The sequence below is a fragment of the Protopterus annectens genome, chromosome 13.part0, assembly GCF_019279795.1.
Source record: "Protopterus annectens isolate FY-2018-M chromosome 13.part0, PAN1.0, whole genome shotgun sequence".
NCBI classification, from domain to species: domain Eukaryota; kingdom Metazoa; phylum Chordata; order Ceratodontiformes; family Protopteridae; genus Protopterus; species Protopterus annectens.
In genome coordinates this window covers 1,301,162,850-1,301,181,445 of record NC_056747.1, presented here as the reverse complement: position 1 = coordinate 1,301,181,445, position 18,596 = coordinate 1,301,162,850, and positions in this window count along the sequence as shown.

Genomic DNA, 18,596 nt, shown 5'->3' with positions numbered 1-18,596 from the left:
ACTACTATACATCGGAAATTTGATCAAATTAATTGGGCATTACATGCTACCAGCTGCCACCTGAGACATACCCTGGAGTCCATCCCTTATGGAGAAATGTTAAGGATAAAGAGAATATGTAGCGATAAGAAAGAGGCACAGTATGAGGCTGCAAAAGTTGCAGCCTCCTTTATAAGTAGAGGGTATAACCCAGAAGAAGTATATAAACGTTATTCTAGGATTTATGAAAAGAATGCAATGAAGGTTGCAGGAACCGGTAAAAAACAGATTAAAGAAAACAACAGGAATGACATTTTTAATATCAATCTAATGCTTTTTGTATCTAAATATACTCTTTTTTTCAGACACATTCAATGAAATAGTTAAAGGTTATTGGAAACAAGTAAAAACAGAAGTTCCATCATTGTCTAAAATTGAACTAAGAATTTCTTATCAAAGGGGACGAAATATAAAAGATTTTTTGGTACATAGTAGATACTCCAGACCAAGAGAAAACATTTTTTTGTAATATAATAGAAAAAAGGGACTTTCCCTTGTGGAAAATGTTCCATTTGTCAATATATTATAACTAGAGTAGATGAAATAAAAGGAAAAAAAATTGATACTTTAGGCAAGTATTCATGCCTGAGTAAGGGAATAATATATGCCATATGTTGTTCATGTAACGAATATTACATAGGGGAAACTAAAAGAAGTCTAGGAGAAAGAATAAAGGAACATGTTAGGGGCATTAAAAATAATAAGCTTACCAGTCCTGTAGCAGAACATTGTAATAGGGTACATGAAGGGGGCATGGAAACTATGAAGGTTACTGTTTTACAAGTATTTAACCAATATGGAAACACAGAAAGGTTGAAATATGTATTAAGAAGGAAGGAATCTATTTTTATAATTAAATATAATATTTTGCAACCCAATGGACTGAATAAAGAATGTAATTGGCAAAGTTTTATATAAATACTGTTTTTACTTTAAATACTAATTGAATAAGTTTTTATTGAAGTATATGTAATTGGTTAATTGAAAAATGATGATATTAAGTTGGGATATAAATGGAGTGTTTTTTAGTATGAAGAAGTTTTACTCTGTAAAGGCTGTTTGTGGCCGAGGCGCTAAGAGAGTTTTCTTTAAGCATTAAAGTGTGTATGGTGGAAAGTAGAGCTGTTATTTACTGCTTATTTCTTGTTAGTGTCGTATACAGTTCAGTTATCTTAATAACTGTAGTATTCAGTACTTCTCATTAATGCCAAAGATGGGTCTACTTCACTTATCCCACCCCCTTTCCTCAGCCACCCCACCCCTTCCACATTTATAGTTATTGATCCACACTCCCACCTGTCTGCTGCTATCCATTCTCTTAAAGGCATACTGTGTTAAATTATACACCACCATCTTCAATATAACAGATATATCAGATGGCTGAAACAAGACTAGCTTTAACTAGTAACATGTTTCAACTAATGAACCTCTGAACTTCTCAATAATTAATAAATCATGTACACACACACACACACACACACACACACACACACACACACACACACACACACACACACACACGCACTTGCTACTGAATACACTTTAGCCCTCCCAAGCAGTTGATACTTCCCTTATCCTACTTTACACCAAACTAAGCAATGATCTTCTCCAGATCATGTTAACTTTCAAAAATACTTTACTAACACATATTACATTATCAGCAAGTTGTATTCTTGTTCACCATACTATCACTAAAACAAACCAGTATCAAGTTATGCAAATACATTATCCCCCCAGATCTCCATACAATAAAATCATAGCCCCCTCCTTCTTCACTAACCTCCTAACTGTTTGTCTTCATTTAAAAAAAAATACTCTTTCTTGCAGCAATCAGGTTGCTCCATAAGACTAACCATTTTCAAATGAACATAAAACAAGTCAAGATAATCCTATGGTAGTGCGGATGATAGTTTTTGTTTTTTATTCATGAAACAGCATGCACGCTGAGGACTGGTGCTAGCCTGTTCCATTCGCTCTCACTTTTTTTGGCCTTGCTTTGCCTCTAGCCTACCCCCATTCCCACCCCCCCCTTCATTAGATTTATACACTCTGACCACTCCCACCACTTCACATAGGCAAATCGGCACTCAACAACAATAGAACTACATTCTGCCACTCCCATCTATCTCCTCAACACATATTTCACAACACCCTTATCTAACACTCGCAACAGCCTGTAACCAAATACATATTAAGCCTATTAGTACTCATAACCCCATTCTTCCTTTTTCTACCTAAGTAGTTATTTTACAAAGTATCACTAATATCACCACACACATCTCTAAAGACCTTAATTTTCAAAACACAAATCCCAGCTTATTTTAATTTAACTGTGACCCTATTTAACATCTTATCATCCTTAACCCTTGCACATATCACCTCATACTACCACACTACTCCCATATCATCACCTCTTCATGCCACTACTAACACTAACATTACTGACACAACACTTTTAAACCTCCACATTAACCCCTTCATCTTTTACATAGCTCTCTTTCACCATATTTCATTCACCCCATTGCCAACACACCAAACTAACAAACCATCCATAACATACCATGTACATATTACTAATATCTTCTACATCATAGTGCAAATCACCACCAAACTAGCCATTTGTGCTGATGCATATACTTATCACTCAGCGATATATTTCCAGATCGTTTGAGAATCACACTTCAGCCAGAACACCAGGAGTTTCCAACAGTGTATGCAAGAATTTACAAACAGAAACTGCTTTAAAATCAGCAAGCCTTGAAGCAATCAGATAACACAAAAGCTGTTAGACCAGTTTTATAAACTCCACCACAGGAATAGGGGGGAAGCAGTTTCAGGACAGATGAGAAACAGAAAACAATGCCAGAAAATATATAAATTAATTCAGCCAGGGAAAAAAATAATTCAGTCAGGCAAAATTATGACAATGAAGAACTCTGAAAGGTTAAAATGCAAAAAATATACTTATCAATCAGCAATATATTTCCAGATTGTTTTAGAATCACACTTTAGCCAGAACACCAGGAGTTTCCAACAGTGTATGCAAGAATTTACAAACAGAAACTATTTTTAAATCAGCAAGCCTTGAAGCAATCAGATAACACAAAAGCTGTTAGACCAGTTTTATAAACTCCACCACAGGAATAGGGGGGAAGCAGTTTCAAGACAGATGAGAAACAGAAAACAATGCCAGAAAATATATAAAATAATTCAGTCAGGCAAAACAAAATTCAGTCAGGCAAAATTAAGAAAATGCAGAACTCTGAAAGGTTAAAATGCCAAGAAATATACTTATCAATCAGTGATATATTTCCAGATTGTTTGAGAATCACATTTCAGTCAGAACACCAGGAGTTTCCAACAGTGTATGCAAGAATTTAAAAACAGAAACTAGTTTTAAATCAGCGAACATTGAAGCAATCAGATAACACAAAAGGTGTTAGACCAGTTTTATAAACTCCACCACAGGAATAGGGGGGAAGCAGTTTCAGGACAGATGAGAAACAGGAACCAATGCCAGAAAATATATAAAATAATTCAGTCAGGGAAAAAAATAATTCAGTCAGGCAAAAAAATAATTCAGTCAAGCAAAATTAAGACAATGCAGAACTCTGAAAGGTTAAAAGGCCAAGAAATATACTTATCAATCAGTGATATATTTCCTGTCAATCACACCAAACTGCTAGGGGCAGTAATTGACAGCAACATGAAATTTGATATATAGTACATATATCCAATACCATAAAGAAAGTACATAAAAAACTTAACATGCTACAGAAACAAACAGTTCCTAACTGACTCTACTGGAACCACTATTGCTCACACACATCTCATCTCCACTCTTTATACGCCTCACCAATTTTCACCCACCTCAGAAAATATGACCTTTCTAAGCTGCAGGCATATTATAATAAAACTGGCAAATTTGCATCCAATACACCTCACAGAACACACCACTACATTCCTCTTAAACAAGTTAAATGGCTGGAACTTCCCCACCTCCTTCTTTACAATCAGCTTATACTAACCCACAGACTACTTCACTACCGTGAAAAAAACCCAGCTCTACAAAATATACTACACCTAAGCACCAAAACTAGACTCCTACGATCCAATCAAAAACTCCTATTAGATGTGACCAAAGCCAATAATTATGCAGGCATATCCCTCTATAGCAACACTATTGCTAAACACTGGAACAACCTTCCCCTCGACATCTCAGCCAAAACTTCCATTGCATCCTGCAAAAAGGGCTTAAAATCCCACCTACAGCAGTCATGGCTGTGTAACTATGACAACCCAAATTAATCTTTTCTGCTTGCACCTGCTCTGTTACCACGTCCCTGTCACCCAGCACTTCGCTGCTCCCACTAATATACTATTTCCCCTCCTCTTTCCTGCTTTTAGTAACCCTGATCCCACCTTCCCAGACCAGCTGTGTTACATCCTTAGCCTTAATATCCACTTTCTACAATCTTGGCTCTCTACTTGTGACAACCCTGTTTAACCGTTTATGCTACTCCAACTAATTCATCCTTTCTCTTCTCTCTTCTACTTTCAATATCCCTTCCCCACCTTTTAGTCACTCTGCATTTCATCCTTAGCTTTGAGATCCTGTCTACCTGTATGGTATACCAAATATCTATTCACAACCGGAGTTCCGCTGTGGCGACCCCTGACCGGGAAAAGCCAAAAGACACAAACAATAAACTGTTATAAGTCAGAAATTAAATATTCATGTAAATGTCTCTAGCTTTTACACTGTTAAATACTTTCATACTAGAGTGAACTGTTACTATGTGTATCAAAATGTCTTATGTAATCTAAATACTATCATACAACTGTGAACTATTACTAGTTATATCAAAGTGTCTTAAGTAATCAAAGCTATCAGATGTAAAAGTTATAAACTGTATTGGGAGCTTTTCTCCCTGGGCCTCCACTGAAAAAGGACCTGTGTCCAGTCAAACTTTCCCAATAAACAAATGTAAAATGAAATAAAATAAAATACTTTTATACTATTCTTACTTTCACAGGACATTCATGTTAGTCCTGCTTTTACTGTATCTCAGATCACAGTCACAAACTTTCACAAAGAATTCTCCATCATATACATAAATACAAACAGTGCAAGCAATTAATGGCCAGTCTTAGAAAGCTGCAGCTATACTAAAAATGGTAACTTTAACAGAAACCTGGCTCAAAGACTGTTCATGGATCCTCCTGAAACAAACAACTCCTATTTATTAAAGATAACAGACCTGGGAAAAGGCAAGGAAGAGGGGTCCTAAAAGTAATTAAGACGCCAATCTATCTTACCCTTTTACCTAAAAGTAATACATCATTTGACTGTGACCCTAACTGGCACAAAATTAAACCAAGCTCAATGAATGTTTACTTATTGGTGACAAACATCGGCTAGAATAGTCACATTATATCTCATCTCCGGAGATTAGCCACTTTAAACAATCTATCCCAAATACTCAAAGTTGGCACTAGACCATAAGTTGATCCTCCCAACAGAAGGTGGTTTAGGATTACTTGATTTGAAGGGATAGTTTGGAGCTACCCGGTTAAGGCTTATGTTCATAATACTAGGAGAGATTACAATTCAAAGTGGAAAGGTAAGATGATGAAACAGGGGGAATGGAGGAGTTTAAGAAATAAGGAGAGACTGGGATTCTGGATGCAGATCTTTAAGGGGAATAATAACCACCATACAGAATGTTATATCCATAAGGTAGCAGAAAGTATTTTAAGAACTAAGCCAACACAAGAATGGAGAAAGAAGATTTTGCTAGTAGGGATGACTGCAAGTATGGTAAGTAGGCAAGGGGAGTCTGAAATTTACTGAAGAAAGCTGGCAAAGGAACCAATGTACTGGGAACTAATAACTACAGAGGGAAAGGTAACAGAGTGGGATGAGACCATGAAGAAGTTTGCACTGCAAGTAAAAGACTACTCTCCTTATCAGGGATTGATATCATTATATAGGGATAGGGGAGTGCTAAGTGAAAGACCTGCTCTAATAGAGTGTTCAGTCGCATCTAGAACAGAAGCTGCTATTAAAAAGAAGATCATTTGTACAGTATATAAAATATTGTATGATAACTATAGGAATCAATCAGAGGAGGTTTGAAAAGATTGGGAAGAGAGACTGGAAAAGCAGTTTGCAAGTGAACAATTGAAAGACATATGTATGGTTCCCAAGTATGTAACAAAGTCTAGATGATTTCCCAGATACATAAGGCCTTTCTGTTGTATGCCCAAAAAAATTACTAGAAAATGCAAATCAAAATCTAAACCAACTGTATTTGAAGTACTGAATATTATAAAAGTGATAAAAGGATTGGAAGAGGGATCTTTAGAAGAGGGAAGGAGCAAACTACATAGAATTAAGAGGAATTTGTTGGAATAATACATGGAGAATGATGTTCAGGAGAAGGAGTGAGGTTTAAGGGAAGGCAGGAATTGAATGACTTATGTAATGTTGGTCAGAAATACAGCTGTTGTAAAGAAAGAAAATATGTAATGTATAATATGTGTAAATAGAAAAAAATGTTAATCTGCATTTCTTTTCTATTAATGTATGTGTGCCTGTGTCTTAAGTGATACTTTAATAAATGTGTTTTTAAAAAACTTACATACTGAGGAGTAAATGTGGTCAAGTTAAGTTTTTTTAGTGTCTGTATTGTGTTCCCAGAGTCTGATTTAAAGGTAAGTGAAGTCTGACCAATACAGAGCAGGCTGCAGGGACACCCTAGGACATGGCTCACATTGTTTGTGGCACATACGTGTCTGTCTGTGACAGCCACCTTCATTCTACTAATATAACCCACTCTTCTGCAACTACAATGTGGATAAGTATCTCCGTGGTGTGTGGTGGTCCTGCCTCTATGATGGACAAGTTGTTTGTATCTACTATTTTCCAAATAATCCCAAATGTTTTACTGCTGCTATGAGAAAGACTGTGTGGTAATGTATATTACAAATCTATGTCTTCACGTAAAATTTACTTTTTCTAAACTCATAACTATTTGTTGATACAAAACATTATATTCTTAAACAGGAAAGAAGCATTCCTATCTGTTTTGACAGAAAAAAAACAGAAAACATCATCCTTACATGAAAATTGTATACTAAAAAGAGATTGTTTATATTAAGAATTTTAAAATAAACATTTGATATCATAACATAATAACCACATGATAACACGAGCAGTGTGTGTGTGACATCCTCAAGAAAATAAGTATTTGGCCTGCAAGCTTAATTAGCATATAACAATATAGTATAGGGCTCAATACAGTGAATCTTGGGGGGAGTCAGAGTTAGGAGGAAGTAGGGGTATACACCCAGGCATCGACTTTCTATATAATTTAACGATAACAGATAATAATAATAGACAAGGTCTACATACGGTATAAGAAATCAGCAGCACATGAATACAAAAAGGAAATATAAAAGCAATACTATTATCTGTTAAGATGTTCAAGGAAGTGTGAATGCTATCATGTGGAGGGTGCCACTTCTACACACAAAAAGGTAAATCTTCTATATCGTGATACTATACACAACAACATGATTCATAAAAATTAACTCAACATAAATCAGTTCTTGTTCTGCAGCCCTATAAATAGATTAGCATAAGTAGGGGCATTTGAGGCCCGATAGTACTGCCACAAATTTGATGGTAAATTTGACCACCAAGCAGAAAAAAATGTAATTTCAACAAAATTCAGTAAACTGGTTGATATATTTGGCAATATAACCATGACCCAGAAAAAGATGAAGCTTCTAAACTAACCTGGATGTATGTTCATGCAAAGTCCAGTGACATCAGTGGATAACCAATATGTCATCTAATGACATCAGTTGACAACCAGTTCATGTCACCAAGCCAACTCACAGCCTGCATTTTTTTAAAGTTGCGTAGAACCACTACCATAGGAAATCAGTGCTGCTACAAACTTTAATTTATATGAAGTAATAACCCTACTCACATTTACAATGTGGCTGAAACACAATAGGTCTTTTCAGAATGTTGTGTAGAACTTTATGAATGTTAGGGTTACAACAAAATGAAGCTGTCTTGTAATCATTGAAATTGCCAAACAGATCAACAGCATTACATGTGCGAATTTCTAGAATTTCTAGAAACCTTTAGAAGTTAAAGCGCTCAGTTTATTCTTAGTTGTGGTATATTTTATATATATACACACACACACACACACACACACACACACACACACGCACACACACACACACACACACACACACACACACACACACACACACACACACACACACACACACACACACACACGCACTCACACACGCACTCACAAACACACTTTAACTTAAGTATTAACATGCAACAATTGGACAAAACAGATCTTTGTCATACTCTTTCTAGTCAATATTTCTGTAGTAGATTTTATTTTGTCTGTCATTTGTTAAAACTCTGCCATACTTTACTGTAAATAGTTCACATAAATAAACCGATAAGCCCACATTAAGACAAAGTCAAAGTAAGATATACACAGCAGTGCAAGCTGAATTAAATTTTGTTGCTTTGGTTCCCGTGCAAGACATAACAAGGAGCACATAGTTTGAGTGACGGTAAGACTAACACACATACAGTAATAATTAAAATATTAACAGCACAATAAATTACAATTGGACAGGAAGACATTAGACAGTATTATACTAGTAGGTACTTCAAGACTATGACTTCACATTGTGATTGCTTAGAATACTGCACTTCCTCAGTTGTAGTATGATATATTCTGATGTTCATATTGTACATGTATGGAGTGGTGACTCACTCCTGACTTAGAATATTGCACTGCATCAGTTGTAGTATGATATATTCTGATGTTCCTATTGCACATGTATGGTGAGGTGACTCACTCCTGACTTAGAATACTGCACTTCATCAGTTGTAGTATGATATATTCTAATGTTCATATTGTACATGTATGGAGTGGTGACTCACTCCTGACTTAGAATATTGCACCTCATCAGTTGTAGTGTGATATATTCTGATGTTCATATTGTACATGTATGGTGTGGTGACTCACTCCTGACTTAGAATATTGCACTTCATCAGTTGTAGTATGATATATTCTGATGTTCATATTGCACATGTATGGAGTGGTGACTCATTCCTGACTTAGAATATTGCACTTCATCAGTTGTAGTATGATATATTCTGATGTTCATATTGTACATGTATGGTGTGGTGACTCACTCCTGACTTAGAATATTGCACTTCATCAGTTGTAGTATGATATATTCTAATGTTCATATTGTACATGTATGGTGTGGTGACTCACTCCTAACTTAGAATATTGCATTTCATCAGTTGTAGTGTGATATATTCTGATGTTCATATTGTACATGTATGGACTGGTGACTCACTCCTGACTTAGAATATTGCACTTCATCAGTTGTATTCTGATATATTCTAATGTTCACAGTGTACATGTATGGTGTGGTGACTCACTCCTGACTTAGAATATTGCACTTCATCAGTTGTAGTGTGATATATTCTGATGTTCATATTGTACATGTATGGAGTGGTGACTCACTCCTGACTTAGAATATTGCACTTCATCAGTTGTAGTATTATATATTCTGATGTTCATATTGTACATGTATGGTGTGGTGACTCACTCCTGACTTAGAATATTACACTTCATCAGTTGTAGTGTGATATATTCTGATGTTCATATTGCACATGTATGGACTGGTGACTCACTCCTGACTTAGAATATTGGACTTCATCAGTTGTAGTATGATATAGTCTGATGTTCATATTATACATGTATGGAGTGGTGACTCACTCCTGACTTAGAATATTGCACATCATCAGTTGCAGTGTGATATATTCTGATGTTCATATTGTACATGTACGGTGTGGTGACTCACTCCTGACTTAGAATATTGCACCTCATCAGTTGTAGTGTGATATATTCTGATGTTCATATGATGTTCATATTGCACATGTATGGCATGGTGACTCACTCCTAACTTAGAATATTGCACTTCATCAGTTGTAGTGTGATACATTCTGATGTTCATGTTGTACATGTATGGTGTGGTGACTCACTCCTGACTTAGAATATTGCACTGCATCAGTTTTAGTATGATATATTCTGATGTTCATATTGTACATGTATGGAGTGGTGACTCTCTCCTGACTTAGAATATTGCACTTCATCAGTTGTAGTGTGATATATTCTGATGTTCATATTGCACATGTATGGCGTGGTGACTCACTCCTAACTTAGAGTATTGCACTTCATCAGTTGTAGTATGATATATTCTGATGTTCATATTGCTCATGTATGGAGTGGTGACTCACTCCTGACTTAGAATATTGCACTTCATCAGTTGTAGTATGATATATTCTGATGTTCATATTGTACATGTATGGTGTGGTGACTCACTCCTGACTTAGAATATTACACTTCATCAGTTGTAGTGTGATATATTCTGATGTTCATATTGTACATGTATGGTGTGGTGACTCACTCCTGACTTAGAATATTGCACTGCATCAGTTTTAGTATGATATATTCTGATGTTCATATTGTACATGTATGGAGTGGTGACTCTCTCCTGACTTAGAATATCGCACTTCATCAGTTGTAGTGTGATATATTCTGATGTTCATATTGCACATGTATGGCGTGGTGACTCACTCCTAACTTAGAATATTGCACTTCATCAGTTGTAGTATGATATATTATGATGTTCATATTGCACATGTATGGAGTGGTGACTCACTCCTGACTTAGAATATTGCACATCATCAGTTGCAGTGTGATATATTCTGATGTTCATATTGTACATGTATGGTGTGGTGACTCACTCCTGACTTAGAATATTGCACCTCATCAGTTGTAGTGTGATATATTCTGATGTTCATATTGCACATGTATGGCATGGTGACTCACTCCTAACTTAGAATATTGCACTTCATCAGTTGTAGTGTGATACATTCTGATGTTCATATTGTACATGTATGGTGTGGTGACTCACTCCTGACTTAGAATATTGCACTGCATCAGTTTTAGTATGATATATTCTGATGTTCATATTGTACATGTATGGAGTGGTGACTCACTCCTGACTTAGAATATTGCACTTCATCAGTTGTAGTGTGATATATTCTGATGTTCATATTGCACATCTATGGAGTGGTGACTCACTCCTGACTTAGAATACTGCACTTCATCAGTTGTAGTATGATATATTCTAATGTTCATATTGTACATGTATGGAGTGGTGACTCACTCCTGACTTAGAATATTGCACATCATAAGTTGTAGTGTGATATATTCTGATGTTCATATTGTACATGTATGGAGTGGTGACTCACTCCTGACTTAGAATATTGCACTGCATCAGTTGTAGTATGATATATTCTGATGTTCCTATTGCACATGTATGGTGAGGTGAGTCACTCCTGACTTAGAATATTGCACTGCATCAGTTGTAGTATGATATATTCTGATGTTCATATTGTACATGTATGGACTGGTGACTCACTCCTGACTTAGAATACTGCACTTCATCAGTTGTAGTATGATATATTCTAATGTTCATATTGTACATGTATGGAGTGGTGACTCACTCCTGACTTAGAATATTGCACATCATAAGTTGCAGTGTGATATATTCTGATGTTCATATTGTACATGTATGGTGTGGTGACTCACTCCTGACTTAGAATATTGCACCTCATCAGTTGTAGTGTGATATATTCTGATGTTCATATTGCACATGTATGGCATGGTGACTCACTCCTAACTTAAAATATTGCACTTCATCAGTTGTAGTGTGATACATTCTGATGTTCATATTGTACATGTATGGTGTGGTGACTCACTCCTGACTTAGAATATTGCACTGCATCAGTTTTAGTATGATATATTCTGATGTTCATATTGTACATGTATGGAGTGGTGACTCTCTCCTGACTTAGAATATTGCACTTCATCAGTTGTAGTGTGATATATTCTGATGTTCATATTGCACATGTATGGCGTGGTGACTCACTCCTAACTTAGAATATTGCACTTCATCAGTTGTAGTATGATATATTATGATGTTCATATTGCACATGTATGGAGTGGTGACTCACTCCTGACTTAGAATATTGCACATCATCAGTTGCAGTGTGATATATTCTGATGTTCATATTGTACATGTATGGTGTGGTGACTCACTCCTGACTTAGAATATTGCACCTCATCAGTTGTAGTGTGATATATTCTGATGTTCATATTGCACATGTATGGCATGGTGACTCACTCCTAACTTAGAATATTGCACTTCATCAGTTGTAGTGTGATACATTCTAATGTTCATATTGTACATGTATGGTGTGGTGACTCACTCCTGACTTAGAATATTGCACTGCATCAGTTTTAGTATGATATATTCTGATGTTCATATTGTACATGTATGGAGTGGTGACTCACTCCTGACTTAGAATATTGCACTTCATCAGTTGTAGTGTGATATATTCTGATGTTCATATTGCACATCTATGGCGTGGTGACTCACTCCTAACTTAGAATATTGCACTTCATCAGTTGTAGTATGATATATTCTGATGTTCATATTGCACATGTATGGAGTGGTGACTCACTCCTGACTTAGAATACTGCACTTCATCAGTTGTAGTATGATATATTCTGATGTTCATATTGTACATGTTGGTGTGGTGACTCACTCCTGACTTAGAATATTACACTTCATCAGTTGTAGTGTGATATATTCTGATGTTCATATTGTACATGTATGGAGTGGTGACTCACTCCTGACTTAGAATATTGCACTGCATCAGTTGTATGATATATTCTGATGTTCCTATTGCACATGTATGGTGAGGTGACTCACTCCTGACTTAGAATATTGCACGTCATCAGTTGTAGTATGATATATTCTGATGTTCATATTGTACATGTATGGACTGGTAACTCACTCCTGACTTAGAATACTGCACTTCATCAGTTGTAGTATGATATATTCTGATGTTCATATTGTACATGTATGGAGTGGTGACTCACTCCTGACTTAGAATATTGCACCTCATCAGTTGTAGTATGATATATTCTGATGTTCATATTGTACATGTATGGTGTGGTGACTCACTCCTGACTTAGAATATTACACTTCATCAGTTGTAGTATGATATATTCTGATGTTCATATTGTACTTGTATGGACTGGTGACTCACTCCTGACTTAGAATATTGCACTTCATCAGTTATAGTATGATATATTCTGATGTTCATATTGTACATGTATGGTGTGGTGACTCACTCCTAACTTAGAATATTGCACTTCATCAGTTGTAGTATGATATATTCTGATGTTCATATTGCACATGCATGGAGTGGTGACTCATTCCTGACTTAGAATATTGCACTTCATCAGTTGCAGTGTGATATATTCTGATGTTCATATTGTACATGTATGGACTGGTGACTCACTCCTGACTTAGAATATTGCACTTCATCAGTTGTAGTATGATATAGTATGATGTTCATATTGTACATGTATGGAGTGGTGACTCACTCCTGACTTAGAATATTGCACTTCATCAGTTGTAGTATGATATATTCTGATGTTCATATTGTACATGTATGGTGTGGTGACTCACTCCTGACTTAGAATATTGCACTTCATCAGTTGTAGTGTGATATATTCTGATGTTCATATTGCACATGTATGGCGTGGTGACTCACTCCTAACTTAGAATATTGCACTTCATCAGTTGTAGTATGATATATTCTGATGTTCATATTGCACATGTATGGAGTGGTGACTCACTTCTGACTTAGAATATTGCACTTCATCAGTTGTAGTATGATATATTCTGATGTTCATATTGTACATGTATGGTGTGGTGACTCACTCCTGACTTAGAATATTACACTTCATCAGTTGCAGTGTGATATATTCTGATGTTCATATTGTACATGTATGGAGTGGTGACTCACTCCTGACTTAGAATATTGCACTTCATCAGTTGTAGTATGATATATTCTGATGTTCATATTGTACATGTATGGTGTGGTGACTCACTCCTGACTTAGAATATTACACTCCATCAGTTGTAGTATGATATATTCTGATGTTCATATTGCACATGTATGGTGTGGTGACTCACTCCTGACTATTGCACATTTAGGAAGCAATAGCATAAGAAATCATGCTAACTGTACCAGTTATTGAGCAGTTTGCCAGAGTGATTATTAAAGCTGATACTTCACAGCAAAGAGCATATACTGATCTAATTATTCACTGTCATGCCTGGCATTCAAGTTCAGCAGATCTTATGGATAGAGGGAAGAAGCTTCTGTTCAGTCTAAGATGTTTTGCAATGTTAGCTGTGATACTGCCTGCCCGAGGAAAGGTGGGAGTACATGCCATGGGCAGGGTGAGTGGGGTTGTTGATTATCTTCCTAGCCCTTTCCAAACACTGAGCCTCATGCAGATCATCAATGGATGGGAGCGAGGAACCAGTGACTTTTTCTGCTGTCCTCACTACCCTCAAGACAGCCTTGCGGTTAGATACTTTGCAGTTCTCATACCAAACTATGATGTTATTTGAGAGGATGCTCTCAATGGTCCACCCTGTAGAAGGCTTTGAGGATGGACTAAGACAGGTTTGCCTTCCTCAGTGTCTGTAGGAAGTGCAGATGTTGTACCTTCTTCACTGTGTAATAAACTTAAACTTAAATAAACTGTAGATAATATAAGAAGCAAAATATCTATAAAAATACATAAAAAAAGTTATTCCAGAAATATTAACAATTTAAAGCAAAGTAGGACTTCAGAGCAGTCACAGACTTTTTAAATAATAGGTAAACAGAGCACGCTATAAGGAAACCGATTATAAACCTTAGGCCCAAACATGCTAAGTTACATTGTCGAACAATAAAAGAAAGATGAGGGCTGCAGAGCAAATGTAAGATTCTGTTAAAAGAATAATATTTTTTAACTTTTGACAAGGAAGGACAGTAACTCAAGCTACATTTTAAATTTTAATGTACACAGAAGAATATTAACCCTTAGGACTAACTGGCAGAAATATAATGTCCACCCCCAATGTCTACATGCCCACCAACTGTGCACTGCTGGTCTAGTGACCCTCTCCCCACCTGGCAATATTCATGAAGAAGTAGGAACTCTCCCTATCTTATCAGCCCGTCACTGTGATCCATCTGAGGTAACCCGGTATCCCACCACAGTAACACAGTCTGCAATAATAAAGCGTCTCCTTGTTTATAAGTTCACAGGTAAATATCAGGCTAGCTGTCCCTGTGGGCTATTTTAAGCTTAGCCAGTTTCCCTTTTGGAACTTGAATTAACCTATCTTGTTTGGTGTCAAAGTGACCCTACCCATCCCATGGTTGATAATTTTATATTAACCCTAATGAGAATAACTGGGATCATACCATAGATAATTTGTGGGGAACCATGCATGTGATAAAACCTTACAGAGCTGCCTCAGTACATTAGTAGTACAGGGGCAGTTTTGGGGTAAATTTTCTATTAGCCATCCATAGATCCAAGTTGCGCTTCAATGTGGGCAGGGATGAGGTTCATTTTATGTGGATGGGGAGTCTGTTCCAGAGCAGTGTATCCTAGAGATATACCTGTCTCTCCAAACTGTTCTGTTGTTGAACAGAAGAAGTTTAGACCCCTGGACTGAATATTTCTGATATCAGTTGACTTGTTGATGTGCAGTAAATGCATCAGTAATGGGTCACAGGATGCATTATATGCCAAACACAGGTTACTTCTTAGCAGTCTGAAGAATAGCGAGCATAGTGACAGGGCTTTGAGTTGGTCCATGTAGGACATATTGTTTAGGTCGTGCAATCTTTTAGTAAGATATCTGTGTGGGCATTCCAGCTGTTGCATGTGTCTGGACAGATACATGCCAAAGTGGGCATTATACTCAGTGACTGGCCTAATGAGGGCAAAGTAAAAGGGGACAATGACACCCCTATCGTCATTTTCATTGTTGTTGCTTCTCTATGTACTGAGGCAAATGTTCATCATTTTTTGTGAGTCTGTCAACACTTACCCTCACCATCTCAGCCTCCACATGCTGGCAGAAATTGAATTGCACAGCCATCTACTAGCCAGTTATGTTTGGGCCTTACTGAGCATGTTCATAAGACTGTTTTACTTGCATCTCCCATTACTGATAGGCTCATTGTGGAGGCAAGTGAAGTGATTATGTGTCAGTCTCATAGCAGACATAACTCTTAGCATGATGATCTCTGTAATTAGGGTAGAATGCGGATAATTAAGTTACCAAGAAACAGTTTTTATTGGTTTGCGGTAGCATTGATGACAGAAGGTATTATGCCAACAGAATATTATTTTTATCTCAGATGGCAGTGTTTAGGTGGAGCTGGGGTAGTGGGAAGCAGTTATTTGTTTACTACATCAGATATGGGTGATAGGGGTGATGGGGCAATAGAATACCAGTACTAATCTGGTATGTAACACTATGCGGGGCAGATTGGTGCCCAGTAATCCCTCCACAATGTTACATACCATTGTGGATACGAGGCTGGTGCAAATTACATGTTTCTACACACCATGACAGCAGTTTGTAAGTGACTACTCATTGCACCCTGCAACCATGTGTTCTGATGTTTCCCAGCACTCTCTGTGTAGAATTCCTGTTCTACCAAAAATGTCAACATCTGGTTAGACTACTTAGCGGAAACATATGCATAAATAAATAACTGCACTTCACCATGGGGGGGGGGGTGCACAGCTGGCTTTTCAGTTTGCATGCAATAGTAAAACTTCTGTATAAAAGTGGTTTCACTTTTTTTGGTAACAGGAAGATCTGTGCTGTGTTTGTATGAAAAGTATTTTTTAAATATAGGTTTGATCAAAGCTAATGTGTTTTACTATGTGCCAGTCTTCAATGAATGCAGTACTGTTTATGTAGGTCTTACCTCTGGCCCAAGGCATGCCTGGAAATGGTGTTCAGGCCAACCTGTTTATATGGTTAATAATACATACTTACATACATACAGAAATAAATGAATAAACAAGGAAATAGTTTTATTAATTAATAAAACTATGTATGTGATGAAAGCTATGAGGGTACCTGGACTTCAAGGCACATCTGAAAACTGGTAAACATGCATTAATTACACAAGCTGAACAAGGTGAACTGGTTACATTATTAGGTTTAAACACCAGCATCAGCCCCTTACAGATACTAGTCAACCATAATAAAACCATAGGTTCATGACACTTGTCTCAGGGAAATAATATTGTTCTGTTATCATGAAAAAGACAAAGTATTTATTTTTATTTTGTTTATTTATTTGACATTTGTTGACCAGGAGTGTCTGATTGAGCAGAAAGCCCTTTTTTAGCAGAGGCCTGGGAGAAAAACTTCATAACAGCACAAATAATTATTAACAGACAAAAAAAATGAAGAAAGACTACAAATACAGAGTAAATACAGTAGGTAACACAATATACTCATGCCAGAGGGGTAGGTAGCCTAAGCACATTTAACAATATGAGGAATATTAAGCCTATGAACACTTTATGGTAAGACTGCAGTGAGGATATGCACTGTCCCTGATATTGTGAGACAAGTTATGTAACAGAGCAGTTTCTTGAAACAGTGGGTCAGCTATTTTCAAATTATACAATATCAATAACAAATCAGCTAAGAAGGAGATTACAGAATAGAGAGATTTTTACAAGATGCTTAGTAGAGAGACAGCATCAGGCAGTGGATAGAAACTGACATGAACAGCAGCAGTGTAGAGTAGATAAGCCAATGTCAGAGTTGTTAGAGATTGCAGTGTAGAGTAGATAAGCGAATGTCAGAGTTGTTAGAGATTGCAGTGTAGAGTGGGTAAGTGAATGTCAGAGTTGTTAGAGATTGCAGTGTAGAGTAGGTAAGTGCATGTCAGAGTTGTTAGAGATTGCAGTGTAGAGTAGGTAAGCAAATGTCAGAGATGTTAGAGATTGCAGTGTAGAGTAGGTAAGTGAATGTCAGAGTTGTTGGAGATTGCAGTGTAGAGTAGGTAAGTGAATGTCAGAGTTGTTAGAGATTGCAGGGTAGAGTAGGTAAGTGGATGTCAAAGTTGTTAGAGATTGCAGTCTAGAGTAGGTAAGTGAATGTCAGAGTTGTTAGAGATTGCAGTGTAGAGTAGGTAAGTGGATGTCAGAGTTGTTACAGATTGCAGTGTAGAGTAGGTAAGTGAATGTCAGAGTTGTTAGAGATTGCAGTGTAGAAGAGGTAAGTGCATGTCAGAGTTGTTAGACATTGCAGTGTAGAGTAGGTAAGCAAATGTCTGCGTTGTTAGAGATTGCAGTGTAGAGTAGGTAAGTGAATGTCAGAGATGTTGGAGATTGCAGGGTAGAGTAGGTAAGTGGATGTCAAAGTTGTTAGAGATTGCAGTCTAGAGTAGGTAAGTGAATGTCAGAGTTGTTAGAGATTGCAGTGTAGAGTAGGTAAGTGGATGTCAGAGTTGTTACAGA